The following is a 16,779-nucleotide window of genomic DNA, read 5'->3' on the forward strand; positions in this document are numbered from 1 at the left end:
GTATTTACTATCTTATTTTATAAGTGAGGAATCTTAAGACTCAGAGAATTGGTGATTTCCTTAATACATTTAATGTACTAAACTAGGATTCAAATTCTAATGTCTTTCTAATTTTATCTGTACACAAGAAGCTATAGTTACTGATGTTTACTTTATAATTGTCCTTGATTCCTTCATCTCTTTCCTACCTCTCTCCCTTCTCTCTTCTTTCCTTCTTCCCTCTTTCTCCCTCCCTCCCTTTCTCTCCCTTCCTCCCTTCCTTTTTTTTTTCTTTTGTGCTGAGGATGAAATCCAGAACGCCATTCATAGTAGGCAAATGCTCAGTCTCTGAACTATTCCCCCAGTCCCCAGTCTACCTTTAAAAACTATCCTAGGGGCCAGGAGTTTGGCCTAGTGGTAGAGTGCTTGCCTAGCATGTACCAAGACCCAGGTTCGATTCCTTGGTACCATATACATAGAAAAAAGCCAGAAGTGGTGCTGAGGCTCAAGTGGTGGTAGAGCTCTAGCCTTGAGAAAGCCCAAGGACAGAGTGCAGGCCCTGAGCTCAAGCCCAGGACTAGGAAAAAAAAAAAACTATCCTACACACAAATCTGCTAGCAAAAGGACACTCACGGCACTCAGCATCTTCCTTCTCTCTCGACACTGTTCTGTTGATTCTGAAGCAGGCAGAACTGGGTTCACATCCCATGTGCCATCAACGTGATGAGCTCTCTAACCCTTTGCTAATCCCCGCTCAGCTTTCACTTGTTCATCTGTGAGATTTCAAACAGCTCAAGGGTTCTTTGGAGGATGAGGTGAGATAATGCAGGTAAGATGTTTAGTACAATATTTAGCACTGTAGTCATCCAATGACTGACAGCTTTCATCATGGTTAATGATGAAATGACAGAGTAAAGGAAATCTGGGACTGAGAGTATGAGGTAACACAGCCTACTTTTAGCAACATGTAGCTCTTAGCTTCAGACTTGATTCCCAGATGAAAAGAATTTAGGATCACTCAGTGTAGGCTATAGAAAGAAGAATCTAGTAGTGTATTGTAGTTTTAATATTTTCAGTACAGCCTGTGTAAATGCATAATATATGTGAACATATATGCATATGGAGAAACACATTTTAAATGGTAGGATGAATTCATAAAATTAGTTAACAAAAATAATAGCTCAGAGAGTTTAATGTAGTCACAGCCAGTGCAAAGGAACAGAGAGTATAATTCATTTTGATATCACTTTACAAAGCATTAGCAGTATTAGCAAACTAAAAAAATTGATCTACTTTCTTTCAGTGTGGGTATGATTTCTGTACCTGCTCTGGATATTTGTTCTCTCATGTTGGAAGTTAAACCCCAATGTGATAGTATTAAAAGGTGTGGCCCTTGACAAGACTGATAAATCAGGCTTCAAAAAGATTCCTGGTCCTTTTGTCCTTCCAGGATTTAAGTATAATGCTTACTCCTTCGACCCTCATGCCATGTGAGGGTCCCTGAGAAGACATGGAATGAAGAATGGCTGCCTCCAGACACACGACTTGCCAGCACCTTGACTTTGGACTTCCCAGACCCTAGAAATAAATTTCTATCACTTATTAATTACCCAGTCTAAGGTATTTGTCACAGTGGCACAAATAAAGTGAGACAGTCAGCTGCAATATTTATCCATTAATAGCCCTCAATAATCAATCAATCTCTCTCCCTCCTTCCTTCCTTCCTTTCTTCCCTCCATCCTTCCTCACTTTCGCCCATCCCATTTCTCTCTCTCTCTCTCTCTCTCTCTCTCTCTCTCTCTCTCTCTCTCTCTCTCTCTCTCTCTCTCTCTCTCTCTCTCTCTCTCTCTCTCTCAGGGTCTGGGCCCTATCCCTTAGCTTTATTTTGTTTAGCGCTGGTACTCTATCGAGTAAGCCACAACTCCACTTTTAGCTTTTTGCTGGCTAATTTGAGATAAGAATTTCATAGACTTTCCTGTGCAGGTTGGCTTAGAACTATGATCCTTGGATCTCAGTCTGTTGAGTAGTTAAGATTACAGTTGTAAACCACCAGTGCTTGGCTTATCTCCCCCCCGCCCCTGCCTGCCTTTAAACTGAAAGCCACTAATACAATATATCAATGAGCTAATAGGTTCTCTTCTCCATAACAAGTACATATTCTGGAGCGGAGCTACATTTAAATACAAATCATACCACTGTTTAACTGTGTGATTGTTTTTTTAGCAAGTAATATAATCACTCTATGCTTTGATTTTCTAAGATGGAGACTAACACACACACACTCACACATACAGGTAGAATTTGATTTTAAAAAGAAACATAGAAAGGCACTTAGCATATGACACTCAGTAAATGGCACTGGAGATACATATATCATACACTTATATATCTATTTATCTATGTAGCTATACTTAAACCTATACTTATACCTATCTCTATATTTATATCATGTAACAAATGGGTTTTCTATTATATCCCTCTTCCCCAGGCAGCACAAGAATGAAATCTGATCAGCTTGCATTTACCACTCCTGTGTACCTGATTGTCGACCTGGCACAGAGTAAGTGCTCCAAGAACATTACAGAAAACAATTTTAAATAAGGACATCAATATTTTAAAGTACTTTGGAAATAAGTCATGAAATGTATGATATTTATTGTATAGTATAAGAGTTCAGGGAGAAAAAAAGAGGATTCTAAACTTTTACTGTCACCCCTAACCGCCCCCTCATCATGGGGATAAGAAGAAAATGAACAAAAGCAGATATTGGAAGATACATTAAAAGCAAATTGCATCTATTTCCCAGCATGAGAATACAAAGCACCATCCTGGAGCCAAGAATGGTCACCTATTCATCTACTCCATTAAAAATAAATAAATAAATCACTCTCAAATCTTACATATTTTTTGAGACTCTAGCTATATCTTAAACTCATGACCTGCCTACCTCAGCTCTTGAAGTGCTGGGGCTACACGCATGTTGCCATAATACCCAGTAAGGAAAAAAGTTTCAAACATTAAATTATCTAGTCTGTGGTATTCTATTATAGAAACAGAACACAGACTAAAGCCTATGCTTCAAGGGAGAGGATCACATGGGTCAGAAAACAATCATATTCAGATGAACAGAAATTGCCCAAGACTTGCAATGAAAGCTCTAGCCACAACTCACAGAAACACTAGGTTTTGAGTACAGGTATTCAGCTAAAAAGCTCAAATTATCCCCTGGAGTGCAAAGACTATACTATTATAGAAGCAAAAGATCTGGTCCTCTTTGAAGAAAAAACGGCCAACTGTTCCAATATAAAATTAAACAATAAAACATCAAGGACACATTAAACATCCCACAAAAAAAAGTTCTACACCTATATCCATTTATTTTATTATTGTTGGGATAATGTACAGAGGGGTTAAGTTACATTCGCCAGGTAGTAGGTACATTACTTCTTGCACAGATACCCCTTTCTCATGTTTTTGTTCCCGTTTCCCTCTCCCTACCCCCTCCCAATCATCTTGTTTTCCTCCCTTCCTTTCCCTATTGCATATACATTTACTTGTTTATTCAAATAAACAAGTAAATAAACAAGTAAATGTATATACAATATGCCAGGTAACAAAGTCAGATACAGTAACTTATTTCCATTTAATTAAGTAAAACCAACACAAAACGAACCCCACTATCTGTTTCCTTTCTCTCTGCAATTATCAACACATTGATAATTGGTCTACACATTGATAATTGGTCTACTCATTGATCAAATGGTCAATACTAACTACCATTGGAACGTGAGAGGGAATTAACTTTATTATTATTATTATTATTATTATTATTATTATTATTATTATGCCAGTCTTAGGGCTTGAACTCAGGGCCCAAGTTTCTCAAGGCTAGCTCTCTACCACTTGAGCCACAGCACCACTTCCGGCTTTTTCTGTGTATGTGGTACCTAGGAATGGAACCCAGGCCTTCATGCATACTAAGCAAGCACACTACCACTAGGCTACACTCCTGGCCTGAGTGGTTAACTTTTTATTGAAGAAAAAGCAAACTGCTTAGTTAACCCTTTGTGTGCTTTCAGTAGCTTCAGTCCCTTCTCAGTGCATAACCAATTTTGTTTCCTCTATCTTCCCACTCCGTGTTTCTTCTACTACTTTGAAGAGAAGCCAGGTATCATAGTTCATCCTAAATATTCCAATATGTATTGTTAAAGGACAAGGACTTCTTAAAAACATGAAAGTAATATCACTGCTATATATAAAGTATCAACAAATGACTTCAGTCATTTGAATACATTATTTAGTTCTTACCTTTCCAAATGTCATAATTTTATTTATTCATTGAGATAGGATCTTGCTATATAGCACAGAATGAACTAGAACTTATAATCCTCCAACCTTAGCCTTCTAAGTGCTGGAATTATAGCCATACCTCACCACACCTAGCTAGAAATGAGTTTATGCAAAAGGAAAAAAAAAGAAATGTAGATAAACTGAAGTAAGTTTAACTGGGCAAAGAATGGCTTATAAATCAGCAGCACTGAGAACCAGGAGAGAGTCAGAGAACTCTATTTTCTAGGATGGGCTGAGATTATTTACAGAAATTTGAGATGCCTGCTTGCTGAAAGCTTGACACTGGTCTTCTATGAGCACAATCTGATGAGCTGACAAAATGTGAGTGGCCAGGAGCTTAGCTGCTGTGTCTCCCTGTTGAGTTAGTTGTTTGTTTCAAAATACACTGCTAAATTTGACTTTCAAGTCTGTTTACCTGCTATATTGGGCTGCCTTCCTTAAGCAGAGACTCAGCAGCCTCAGGCTAGATTTACTCAGCTTCCTTAGCTTTACTTGTATTGGCATAGTTGTGTGTTTATTGCTATGAAATTTTATCTCACTGTAAAATTATATACCCACTCAAGACACTTAATAGTTTAAGTAGTTCTGCTTGTCAATCTTTTAATCATTAGTTTGGTGTGGTGGCACAGGGTTATAATCCCAGCTACTGGGGAGACTGAGACCACAAGACCTCAGGTTCGAGACCAGTCCAGGCAACACAGCAAGACTCTTGTATTTAAAAGAAAAAACAAGTCAAAAAATAAATATTGTTTCCTTACTGTTTGGTTTTCAGATGAATTGCTATGAAGGAAAACAGGAAGATAAAATCACTTCTGACTACTGAGCAGTTTTTCAACCTGCATATTTGATTTTTGAATACTATTAGTATATTTTTTTCTAAAATTTAAAAATGCAAGCCAGGTACCAGTGGCTTATGTCAGTAATCCTAGCAATTTAAAAGACTGAGATCTGAGTTCAAAGTCAGACAGGCCAGGAAAGTCCATGAGACTCTTATCTCCAATTAAGTAGCAGAAAACCGCAAGTGGCTCAAAATGGTAGAATACTAGCCTTGAGTGAAAAATCTCAGGAAAGTGTGCCCTCAGTTCAAGCATCATCTCCCCCCACCCCACACACTTTCTTGTATTAAGGTTTCTCTGCTTCATTTTCATTTCTGTAAGTCTTTCAAACATAGTTTGGGTAGAGAGATTTCCTTTCTTCCTTTTTCCCTAGTTTGAGTGAAAGGAAATTTAGTTTTAATTAAAAGTATTTATAGAACATCTCTCATTTGAGTATTAAGCTGCAAGTAGCATTTGTAGCTATTCTAATGATTAAAATGTCACTTCTCTGAGAAACTGTATCAGAACTCATAGCTCTTGTGGGTCTCAAGCGGCTGCTTTCAATATATTCCAGATGAACAGCCTAAGCCAAAGACAGCGGTCCATAAAGAGGAAGGCAATAAATAAGTTAGGCTTTGTGGGGTGACATGTGTCACAACTGCTCAACTCTGTGACAGAAGTACAAAAGCAGCCGATAATACGTAAACGATGGGCATAGTGGTACCATTATTAAAACTTTATGAAAACAAAAGACTAGCTGCAGTTTGCCAATCATTAGTCTAAGGCGAGGACAGTAATTTCATTTCCCCCTCCTGTAACTGGTGTGTGAATGGACCTGGGATCCAATCCTGATGACTAGAGTATAAACAAAACCTCCTGGGGCTTCTGGGAAAGATTACCTCTCATGTAAACCACAAGAGGAAGAGCCAACCCTTCTTTTTCCCTTTGAATGCTTTCAAACCTGGAAGTGATAACAGGAATGGTGGCATCCATCTTGCTCCTGAGCTCCAGACGGAGCCACCAAACACCAGAGAGCAGATCTGGAAGAGCCTCTGTATAGAGGGCAGCTGCTTGCTCACTGTGCCTGGAGACCCACTTTATATTAAAGCCACAAGTGTCCTTGTTGCTTAAGCCAGTGAGTGAGCCAAAAAGCATCCTAATTACTGTAGCTCCTTCCCTCCCCCAAACCTCCCCTTCAGTGCTGAGCAAAATACTTCACAGAGAATAGATGTTCAGTAAACAATATTTGCTGGTCTAACAATCTGAATCAAAAAGCCTTGCCCATTAGAATTCTGTCTGTTCTTTGATCCAAGAAAAAAAAAAGCAAAACAAAAAAACCAATGATAGGAAATAATAGTAAACCTGTCCTTAGAAGACAGGAGATTGATAACTATTCACATTGCACAAAGCCCACGTGTTTTGGCTTCTCCCTCTCCCTGTAGCTTTTCTCTTCTGGCTCTGGGCCTCTCCGTGGCTGGCCCTTGGAAGAGAAGCGGAATGCAAATGTGTGTGTACTCATCAGTTGTGTTAGGCATATTTCCAACTGGCCACCCCACATGAACACAATTAAAAGTTAAACATCAATTAAAATTCACGGAATCCATTTAGCTCTCTGAAAAAGCACTAAATTACAGAACACTTTGGGGGCACAAATTAATCTACATGGTTTCCTTCATCACTCTTTAGTTATCAAACACAGGAGGCCTCATTTGAGACTCAGCTCATTGCTTCTTCAGCCCCTGGTAGGGGCTGATAGAGTGTAGTCAGCCAGGTAAAGGGTCTTTGACAGTAGTCCCTGAGGTTCTGTGGGAGGAAAGACCCTGCCAGGGAGAGAACTCAAGACCTGCTCTCCTTCATTCCTGGGTGGATGCATTTATCTACTTGCTTAACACAGACTTCAAAGTTCAACAAACATCAGAGCTTATAATACCCCAAACAGAATTTCCTCCTGTACGTATTTCTTTTCCATTCTTCCCATCTCTTGGATAAATGTTCCAGATTCTTTACACCTAAATCTAGCCTTACCTTGGTCTCTCTTTTCAAGTCCTCACAATCAAGCCATTAGCCATTCTTATTGTCTGTTTCCGAAATCTGTACAATCCTCTCCATCTGCTGCCTCTCGGTTGACCTTCCTCCATCCTAGCATCCTGGCCCTTTAAAAACTAAGTATGGCCTATTGACTCTTGCTAAAACTTTCTAGTAGTCACCCACAACTTTTAGAATTAGAAATATACATTAATTCCTATTTCTGCTGTAATAAATTACCACAACTTAACTAAGATTAAGTTAAGGGCTCAGCAGAATCTTTCCTTGCCCTTTCTGGCTTCTGCCTGCATCTTTGGCTTGCAGCTCCTTCCTCGCCTTCTCTGACTAATCCACTTACCTCTCTCTTACAAGAAAGTCTGGAATGACATTGGGTCCATCTTCATCACCTCTCTTAAGATTCTGCACCTGCGTATATCTATATTTCTTTTACTGAAGGTAAGGCTCACAGTTCCAGAAACATGACAGACAAAGGGTAGGATTATTTAGCCTATCTCAAAATGGAACCTTACACACCTAAAACCAATACTAAAACTAGCACTGAAACCAACACAATCATCCCTAAATGGCCCAGTCTTGTTGAGCTCTCTCAGCCTCTTCCCTCCCTTTCTATCTATACTTTCTATCTATACCTTCACCCTGGAGTTCCTTCCTCCGTGTCCACACAGGTGGCCTATTCGTCAGAGCACATCACCTTTTCTCTGTTACTGCTATCTAAGGTCATTTGGTTTATCTATGTTCTCCTGTCTATTCAAGAATTGCAAAGGAAGATTCCACGTTTGTCTTGTTAACTGTACTGTAAGAAACTGTAGATGTGAGTCACTTTTCTGAAAACTAGCTGGTTCCTGATTAAGCAACAGTGCCTGCATCACACAGTTACAAAGTGGAGCCAAGGCTGAAAAAGACATTCCTACAAACCATATGTGTGTGTGTGTGTTATGTATATGTATATATATATATGTGTGTGTGTGTGTGTGTGTATGGATGTGTATATGGATATTTCAAACCATATATGCACATATATAATTCATCATAATCATAAGAAGTTCAACTACTGTTCATAAGAAGTTCAAATACTGTCCTTACTCACAATGTGGGAAACAACACACTTATATACTCCGTTTTTAGGGCAAACAGTAAAATTAAATAGAATTAAGGCTAAGTTTCCACTCATACTGTGCCATTTCATGAGGACCAGAATCACTAAAATCTGTCAGTACTGGAACAGGCTGTAAAGAGGAACAAGTTGAAACTGAATATGGAAGAAAGGGTCAGGGGTGGGTTCAAATCACACCTGTGAAATGGCAAATACAAGGCAGTCAGATCTCCAGATAAACATGGCATCAAATATCCAAGTCAGGACCCACTGGACTCAAAAGTCCAAGGACAAACCAAGGAGGTCACGTTCCCTCAGGGTGAGGGCAGGGGTTAGAGGTGTTAGCACAGGGTGTTGTCTCTGTGTGCACAGTGGATATGTGGATAGTCTTGCTCTACAAATGTCTTGGGTCTTATGCAGAAGGTCAGCAAATGGCAACGCTGTTACTCTGCTGGGACCACAGTTAGCATTTATATCACGCTTTTAGCAATAATGCCATCGGGAGATGTTCTTAACTAACATGAATTTTGGCCAATCAATTCAATTCTAAAAGCCTGTTTCTTCAAGCTTTCCCTCTCTTCTGCTTCTGTTAATGGAAATACTTGCCCTTTTTTCCCCACAGAACAGGGTTTCTTCTGATTAAGACCCAGTTCTGTGCTGTAGAGGGGAAGGGATAACAGATGTGTACATCTGCATGCCTTTGTCATGCTGGCACACCAAATGGTCAGAGTTGAATTTCTTGGGACAGTGATAGAACAGCTGAGGGCCATCTTCTTATGACATCCAACCCTTTAAATGCATGTAACGTGATCACTTGTGTGCTGGTGTGGTAGTAGTGCACACCTATAAAGCCAGCTACTTAGGAGGCAAAGACAGGCAAACCAAAATTCAAAATCAGCCTCAGTAGGGAGAGAGAGAGAGAGAGAGAGAGAGAGAGAGAGAGAGAGAGAGAGAGAGAGAGAGAGAGAGAGAGAGAGAGAGAGAGAGGTGTACAGAGAGGAGGGGAAAGGGAAAGAAAGAAAAAGGAGCTAGACTCTGAGTTAAATCTCCAGTACCAAAGAAAGGAATCAAGGAAAGAAGGGAAGGAGGGAGGAAGGGAAAAAGGAAGGAGGGAGGAGGGATGATGGAAAAGGAGGAAAGGGAGAGAAGAGGGGAAGGGAAAGGAGAAAAGAAAGGGAAGAAAAAGAGAAAAGAAGGAAAGATAAAGAAGGAAGAAAGGACAGAGACCTGATTGCAGTGTGACAGTACTTTGAGGAACTGCTATGGAGATCTTAAAATGACCCATGAGTACTCAAGTGACTTACTGATTGTCCATACATGTTTTTTAGCATTCCTACAGTGTCTCCCGTAAGGCCTACCTTCATGGAATATGCACTAGAGTAGAACTGATTGTTTTTTTCAGTACAAAAACCTACCAGACTTTTGAATGATAAGTTATTTCATCTTTGGAGAAAGAATGTTAAGTATTTGAGAGTAAGTTAACAAACTGGTATGCTAATATTGTGTGAGTGTGTATGTGTGTGAGTGTGCATGTGCATCTAGATGTGTTACATGTAGTGTTTATGCTCTCTCCCCCCCACTCTCTCTCTGACTGCCATTTCCTGCTTCACCAGACTGCAATGAATTTCCCTCATGAGAGCCAGCCCAGGGGTCTCAGCAGCCTGTCTTCACCAGGCACCATTAACCATTAACCTCCTCCTGTCCACCACTGGCCCATATGCCCCCATCAACGCCAAACACTCGCCCACAGGGAAGCCTTATCAGCAGCTTTGAAAAGTTCCAATTCCTTCTTATCAGGAAGGACTAATCTGCTCCTTATTGCTCAGCTTCTGTAAACTACATCCTGCTGTGGGGACTGAGGGGGATGTAGCTTTTATCACCCACTCCCCAGCAGCAAACAGGAGGGCTCAAAATGGGACAGAAACCAAAAACAAGAGGAAAGAGATTCCCAAAAGAGCAACACGCTATCTCCCAGGCACCAAAAGCATCCAACACAAAATGCAAACCACAAATCTGGAGGTTTTCTGACTTCTCTCTTGTCTTTTCTTGGCTGAAAGCACGCGTGTGATAAATAAGTATCTGCCAACTGCCAGATCTGACCAGCAAAGAAAATAAAATCATGAAAGGCAGCCAAGCCTAGGCCTTCACGTGGACACACACACACACACACACACACACACACACACACACACACAGAAAGGAAAGAACAGGCCACCACCCTTCCTGTCTTTTCTGAGACAAACCTATAATTGTTTCTGAAAGTAATTCCAGACAACATGGGAATTCCTAAGAGTTCAGCTGAGGGGACATCGTCATTCTGCAGCACCACTGGGCATGGACTCACTTCTACGTACATGGTGCAGAGACTCACAGTCAACTCTGCTGTGCTACAGCAGCAAAGGCCCCACAGTGATTCTCCCAGGTCTGATTTCTATCCAGTAACCCTGAGACCCACAGAAGGATTGGCAGAGAAAGAGAAAAGATTCGAATCATCATCAGGCACTGGCGGCTCATGCCTAGTTTCTCGGGAGGCAAGGATCTGAGGACTGTGGTTTAAAGCCAGCCTGGGCAGAAAAGTTTGTGAGCCTCTAAAGAAACTGGAAATTAAGCAGTAGCTCCACTAGTAGAAGTGCAGTGTTAAGAAAAATAAAAAAGATAAAGGACAGTACCCAGGGCCTAAATACCAACCCCATTACCAGCATAAAAAAAAAAGACCCAAATCACTTCATACTTCACATAGCCTTTTTCTAATGTGCATTGTCAATGGCTTCTCAGCTCCATCAGGAAAAATTCTTGGTTCCTTAATTGGCCTATAAATACGTATTTTCCTAGCTGAACCAGGACAGTTTTGAAAGTGAACGACATTGCTATTTGTAATCCTGGGTCAACAGCCCCAAGCCAGGACTGTCTATAGCTAAGAGACTAGACCATGTCCACACTCAAAAGGCTTATGGCCCCCTCTTCTCCTACCATCCTCTCTGCTAGCTTTTTCTAGCATACTCTTCTTCTTTCCCCTATCCTCCTGGCCCTTTGCATGCACTTTCCTTTACTGATCATGGGTTTGCGGCTCTTCACCCAGTTCCTTCTCCCTTCCCTGCATCTGATGTACATCTAGGGACAGATGGAGCAGCATAGTTGCCTCTGACCTCAGAGACAGTGTTAACTCGCTCTTCTGAGCTGCCACAATGTCCTGCATTGTGTGTGTGATTACTTCTTTAACAGTTGCTAATGCCTTGTATAGATGCTCAAAGTTCCATCACCATAAATAAATCATAAGGCTTCGTTTACCCATGCCAAGTCCTCAGTCCCTTGTGCTAGGCTGGGCCTAAGAAGCAGTGGATTCTGCAGTTTCAGGTGCTTTCCCACACTGCTGTGAGTGAAGGGCTGTCTTAAGTTTGTCTCTGCCTAGTCTCCTCACTGACTTAAGTCCCTTGATCCACTGAGAGCATCCAGAGGTGGGACTGCATTGCATCAACCAACATTGACACCTGGAAGAGCAGAATGCTGGAAAGAGAAACATGGGGCCCTGGCTTCGGCTGAAATCTGGGGCTGAAATGTGCTTTAAGTTTCAGAATATTCCATTGTCAAATGATTATGTTATGTAATATCAGTGGGGTTGGGGTAACACCTATATAGCCTGCCACACTGACATTTCTTTAGCAAAGTGTGAACATTCTTCAGCAAAGTGTAACAGCAAAGTGTGAGAAGCTAAATAAGGCCTTCCAGCACCTCACAAACCTTCAGGTCAGGCTCCAAAAGTCATTTAGTTCTGATCAGGTCAGTATTTCTGTCCAACTTAAGGAGCAACACTACTTTTCAAGAGATATGGGATTTTAGAATTGTGGGGAAAGGGCACTTGCAATTTGTAACAGTTGACATTTTGTTAATTCTATTTCATATACTGTTGCATGTTTGCACCAATATTATGGAACACGCAGTATATAGTCTATGTGTGTATATCACCTTAATATATATTAAACATGACAATAATATGCATATATGAGATCTCAATTCTTGAAACAATCTGGCAAATGAAGTATTATCATGGTGATTTCAGAAAAGAAAACAGAAACACACAGAAGAAATGAACCCCGAGAGAGTCAAATAGTAGAGCTTGGAACTGGAGAAATGATCTCTAGAATTCAGTGATTACTGAACAAACAAAATGCCAGTGTAAATGGGATGCACAAGAAAGAGCTAAACTGTACTGCCTCTACCCCATCTTAATGCTTACCGCCAAAGCACCATGATACACCCTCCTTACAGATGGCTGATAGCTAGGGCAGGGCTGTGGTAACAAGCCCTTGACTCTTGGGACATGAAACCACTGGCAATCTCTGTTCTGTGTCTGGACTGTATGATGTGAAGGTAGTTTAGAGAAAATGGAGAATATTAGAGTCTAAGTAATTGAGCACAGCCTGATATAGTCTTGTGGGTAGCCTATATTTTCTATTTTTCTCTTCACATAACATTGGCAGGACATGGGAACAGTAGGCCAGCTGGACTGCCACTGCTGCTGCTAAGTAATGGAGTACTGTCAGGATTAAATCATTTAGCCAAGGCTCACTGTGTACCTACTATGGGCCAGGCACTCTGCTAAGCAGACTGTGAACAAGACAGACACAGTTCACATCCTCTCAGACCATATTGTCATAAGAAAGTAAAATAATAGTGTGAGTTATAATTCAGGAATTCTAAGGGCAACAGAGAGAATTCAGAGCAGCAGGTTTAAATCAATTAGCAATTGGAACTGAAGTGGAACAAAAATTAATTATACTATTTATGAGCTGTTCAAGTTTAATTCCAACAAATTCAAATCATCAAGTGGAGTGATGGTGAAGAATTGCTGACAGAAGTGCTAAAGATAGGAATTAAGTATCCACAAGCACACCACGGAGTCATTCTAACATTCACATGTCAACAAGGACCATCCAGGCTGTGACAATGGACAGAAGCTTAACATGGTTTGCATACATACATATTCTAAATATCTGCTTAGATGTTGCCTAATAATGGAGAAACCAATGCCAAACGTGATCCTTCAGAAAACAGTCCAACCATTACCTTTTTGAGCATTTCGAGCCACAATTACCAATTGAAACAGCACTGTGCAAAAAGCACATTGCAAAAAAAAATTAGCTTATATTTGAATTTCAAGTAAGAAAAATGCAGCCCTGAGAGGATTTCCACAAGTACACAATAGAGATACATTTGATGTAAATATGACAAGGCCTGCCGGCTGTGGGTGAGCTAACATTCCTCATTAAGATCACCCCAGCTCTGCTCAGGACATCAGTTCCCCCTGCTGAACATTGTCTCCTCTGCTTCTCCTGAAGTTATGGATGCTATGCATCATGGTTCTGGAATAACCTCAGCAAAGTTTCTAGTTTCTAATTTCTCTGAGATCAAGAGAGTCCCTTTTGAATCCTTCTCCTCTTAACTGGAGACCTGGAGACTAGGCTTTGGATAACACCATGACATCAAAAGCCAACAGGTGAAGAGAAGTAGCTGGATGAAGAGCTGATGTGGCCAACCTGCCATGTTAGAAAATTGTTCCCTGGGCTGGGAATGTGGCTCAATGGTACAGTGCTTGCCTAGCATGCATGAAGCCTTGGGGTTTGATTCTTCAGTACCTCATAAACAGAAAAGGCCAGAAGTGGTGCTGTGGCTCAACTGGTAGAGGGTTAGCCGTGGGCAAACAGAGAAGCTCAGGGACAGTGCCCAAGCTCTGAGTTCAAGCCTCAGGAATTGCAAAATATAAAATATAATAAAAACCCTGACTTGCTCAAATTGCTCTTTGATTTTTTTCTTATTTTTAGTAACCACATATTCCTGATAGAATATACAAAAGAGAAGATTATACTTAAAAGTTAGAATCTTGGGTAACTGTAGCATACAGACTGAAAATTCTTGGCAATTTATGTGTGCACCACGAAGAAATCAGTCGAGCATGGAGTGGAATGAGTACCAGCTTCAACTTAGGATGGTGTGGGGGTTACTTGTTTGTTTCCTAGAAGCTCGCCAAATCCTTTTGTACCCACCAAATTGTGAATTGTTTTTTTGTGGCTCACCCATATCTTTGGTCAGCCCTCAAGTAAGCTATATCCCAGTCACCTGGGCAAGGCCTACAAGAAGACAGGAAAGTTCATTTGTGCAGGGAATAATTCTGTACTATATAAACAGCTCCTCTGCTTCTGGTCCCACCTGAATGAAAGAGATTTCTGTTGAGACTACAGATCTGACACTCGAGGAGCCTTCTCTGATTTTCATAGAATGAAGTTTATATAACTACCTTTAATACAGGGTCATTTCTGTTCTGGGACTCAGCTGCTGTTTCTTTTTTCAATAACTGCTTTTTACATATCACAATGCTGGGGTATATTTCAGTAATACAGTTCCTGCCTAGCAAACTCAAGGTCTTGGGTTTGAGTCTCATATCATCTGGCCCTCCCACCCTCAAAAGCCCAACTTTTAAAAAGATACCAAATAGGACTGGAGGCATGGCTCAAGTGGTAGAGTACCAGCCATGAATGAAAAGGCTGAGCAAGAGCACAAGGTCCTGAGATTAAGCCCTAGTACCATCACAAAAAGAGGCGGGGGAGTGTTCAGAAAAAATAGATACATTTTTCCTCAACCCACTGCTCTCTCCTTTCCCATTTTATAGTATAGTATAGTACTCTAAGGGGCCAGGAGTTTGGCCTAGTGGTAGAGTGCTTGCCTAGCATGCATGAAAACCTAGGTTCAATTCCTGGGTACCACATACATAGAAAAAAGCCGGAAGTGGTGCTGAGGCTCAAGTGGTAGAGCTCTAGCCTTGAGAAAGTCCAAGGACAGTGCGCAGGCCCTGAGTTCAAGCCCAGGACTGGCCAAAAAAAAAAAAAAAAGGTACTCTAAGCTGGGTGCTGGTGGCTCACACCTGCAATTCTAACCATTTACGAGAATTGGAATTCAAAGCCAGCCCAGGCAGTCCATGAGACTCTTATCTCTAGTTAACCAGCAAAAAGCCAGAAGTAGAATGCTAGTTCGACTGGTAGAGTTCTAACCTTGAGCACAAAAGCTCAGGAACAGAGCTCAGGTCTCTGAGCTCAAACCCCAGGACACAGATTGCAACTATAAAACATTATTGCTTTAAAAAAGCAATTCTATATCCTAGCTTTGGAGAGCTGAGATGATTAGGACTGTGATTCAAGGTGGGCTTAAGCATTAAAAAGTTTGAAAGTTGCCTTCCCAACCAAGAGCACAGACACCTGTCACCTGAAGCTGACATATGTGGGTCACACCCAAGCCAGGAACTGAGATCCTACCTTTTAAAAACAGTGAGCAAGTAACAAGAGCCAGTGGCTCCTGCCTGTCGTTTTAACTACTCAGGAAGCTTAGATATAGAGGATCATACTTAGAAGTCAGCCTAGGGGTGGGGGAAGAAAAAAAGTCCATAACATTCCATCCCCAAAATAATCAGCAAAAGCAAAAAGCAGGATTGGATGCCAGAAAACAAAGAAACCGAGAGAAACAGAAAGAAAGCCACAAAGAAGGAGGGGAAGGAGCAGAGTAGACAGCGGAGAGGAAAGCTATGAAAACAGAGTGGTCTGCCATGCTCTTGTGACCCAAGGGGTACCCCCTTCTTCCTAGTAAACCTGGGTATTCGTTTACCTAGTACACAAGGTCCTGCTCCTCTGGCCACAATTAATTAGCCAAAATTGACCACGGACCCAAGCAATGTAAAAAGCATTCCTGGGCTGAGCTCCTGAAAAGCGGAGGTGGGCCAGACCTGAGATTTGCAGAGTGTTGGCATACTCACGCATTATATTTGGATCCAGATTATTCTGCAAAGTTATACACACACCGAAAGCTTGGTCATCAGCCTGTGGCACTGTAGGGCAGTGGTAGAGCCTTTAGGGTGTAGGATCTAAAGAAGGAAGTTAGATCAGTGGGGGTGTGGCCTCAGGATCCTGGGACCTCCCGCACCCCCTCTCTTCTTTATGATGTGGTGAGCCATTTTGTTCTACCACGTGCTCCCACCATGATGTGCTGCCTCACCACAGGCCCCTAAAAAACCAAACCAACTGACCACGAACTGTGAGCCACAATAAACATTTGCTTTGCAAGCTGATGTTCTCAGATTTTTTGTTTTGTAGCAATGGAAAATTACTCACTATGGGAAATAGGGGGCAGGTGAGGGGGGCGGAGAAGGGTGGGACACAGAGGTAAAATCCTGCTGTGGAGAGAGAAGTGGACCCAAGAACCAGGACCAACCTTGGTCTAGGGAAGGTATCTTTCATCCCGATGAATGACTATTTTATGCCATGACTGGTTCCAGTTGGTATGTCTTACTTAGAACTATAAAAATCCCAAAAATATATCCAACAAGCGAGGCAGAAATATAAAAGGCTGCAGTACCTGACAGGATGAAATATGTGCTAAATGCAGATATAAGAGGTGGCTGTGGGAGCTCAGGAGGAAGGGAGATTAATTTGGGCTGGGTGGAAGCAATGTTTC

The 16,779-nt window shown here is 41.4% G+C and overlaps 1 protein-coding gene across 2 annotated transcripts in view; it reads right to left on the reverse strand.

The window, feature by feature from the left end:
• Positions 1 to 16,779, reverse strand: part of Tmcc3 (transmembrane and coiled-coil domain family 3) — a 160,319-nt gene that overhangs the window by 122,019 nt on the left and 21,521 nt on the right. The window contains exon 1 of one of the 2 annotated variants that reach the window (XM_090328405.1): positions 16,082 to 16,161. The exons of the other annotated variant lie outside the window; for it this stretch is intronic. The gene's annotated coding sequence lies outside the window, so the exon portion shown is untranslated. Of the gene's footprint in view, positions 1 to 16,081; positions 16,162 to 16,779 lie in introns of those variants that run through there. 2 annotated transcript variants of the gene reach the window in all.

This window comes from Megascapheus bottae, chromosome 2 (assembly GCF_031878675.1).
Source record: "Megascapheus bottae isolate mThoBot1 chromosome 2, mThoBot2.hap1, whole genome shotgun sequence".
NCBI lineage: Eukaryota > Metazoa > Chordata > Mammalia > Rodentia > Geomyidae > Megascapheus > Megascapheus bottae.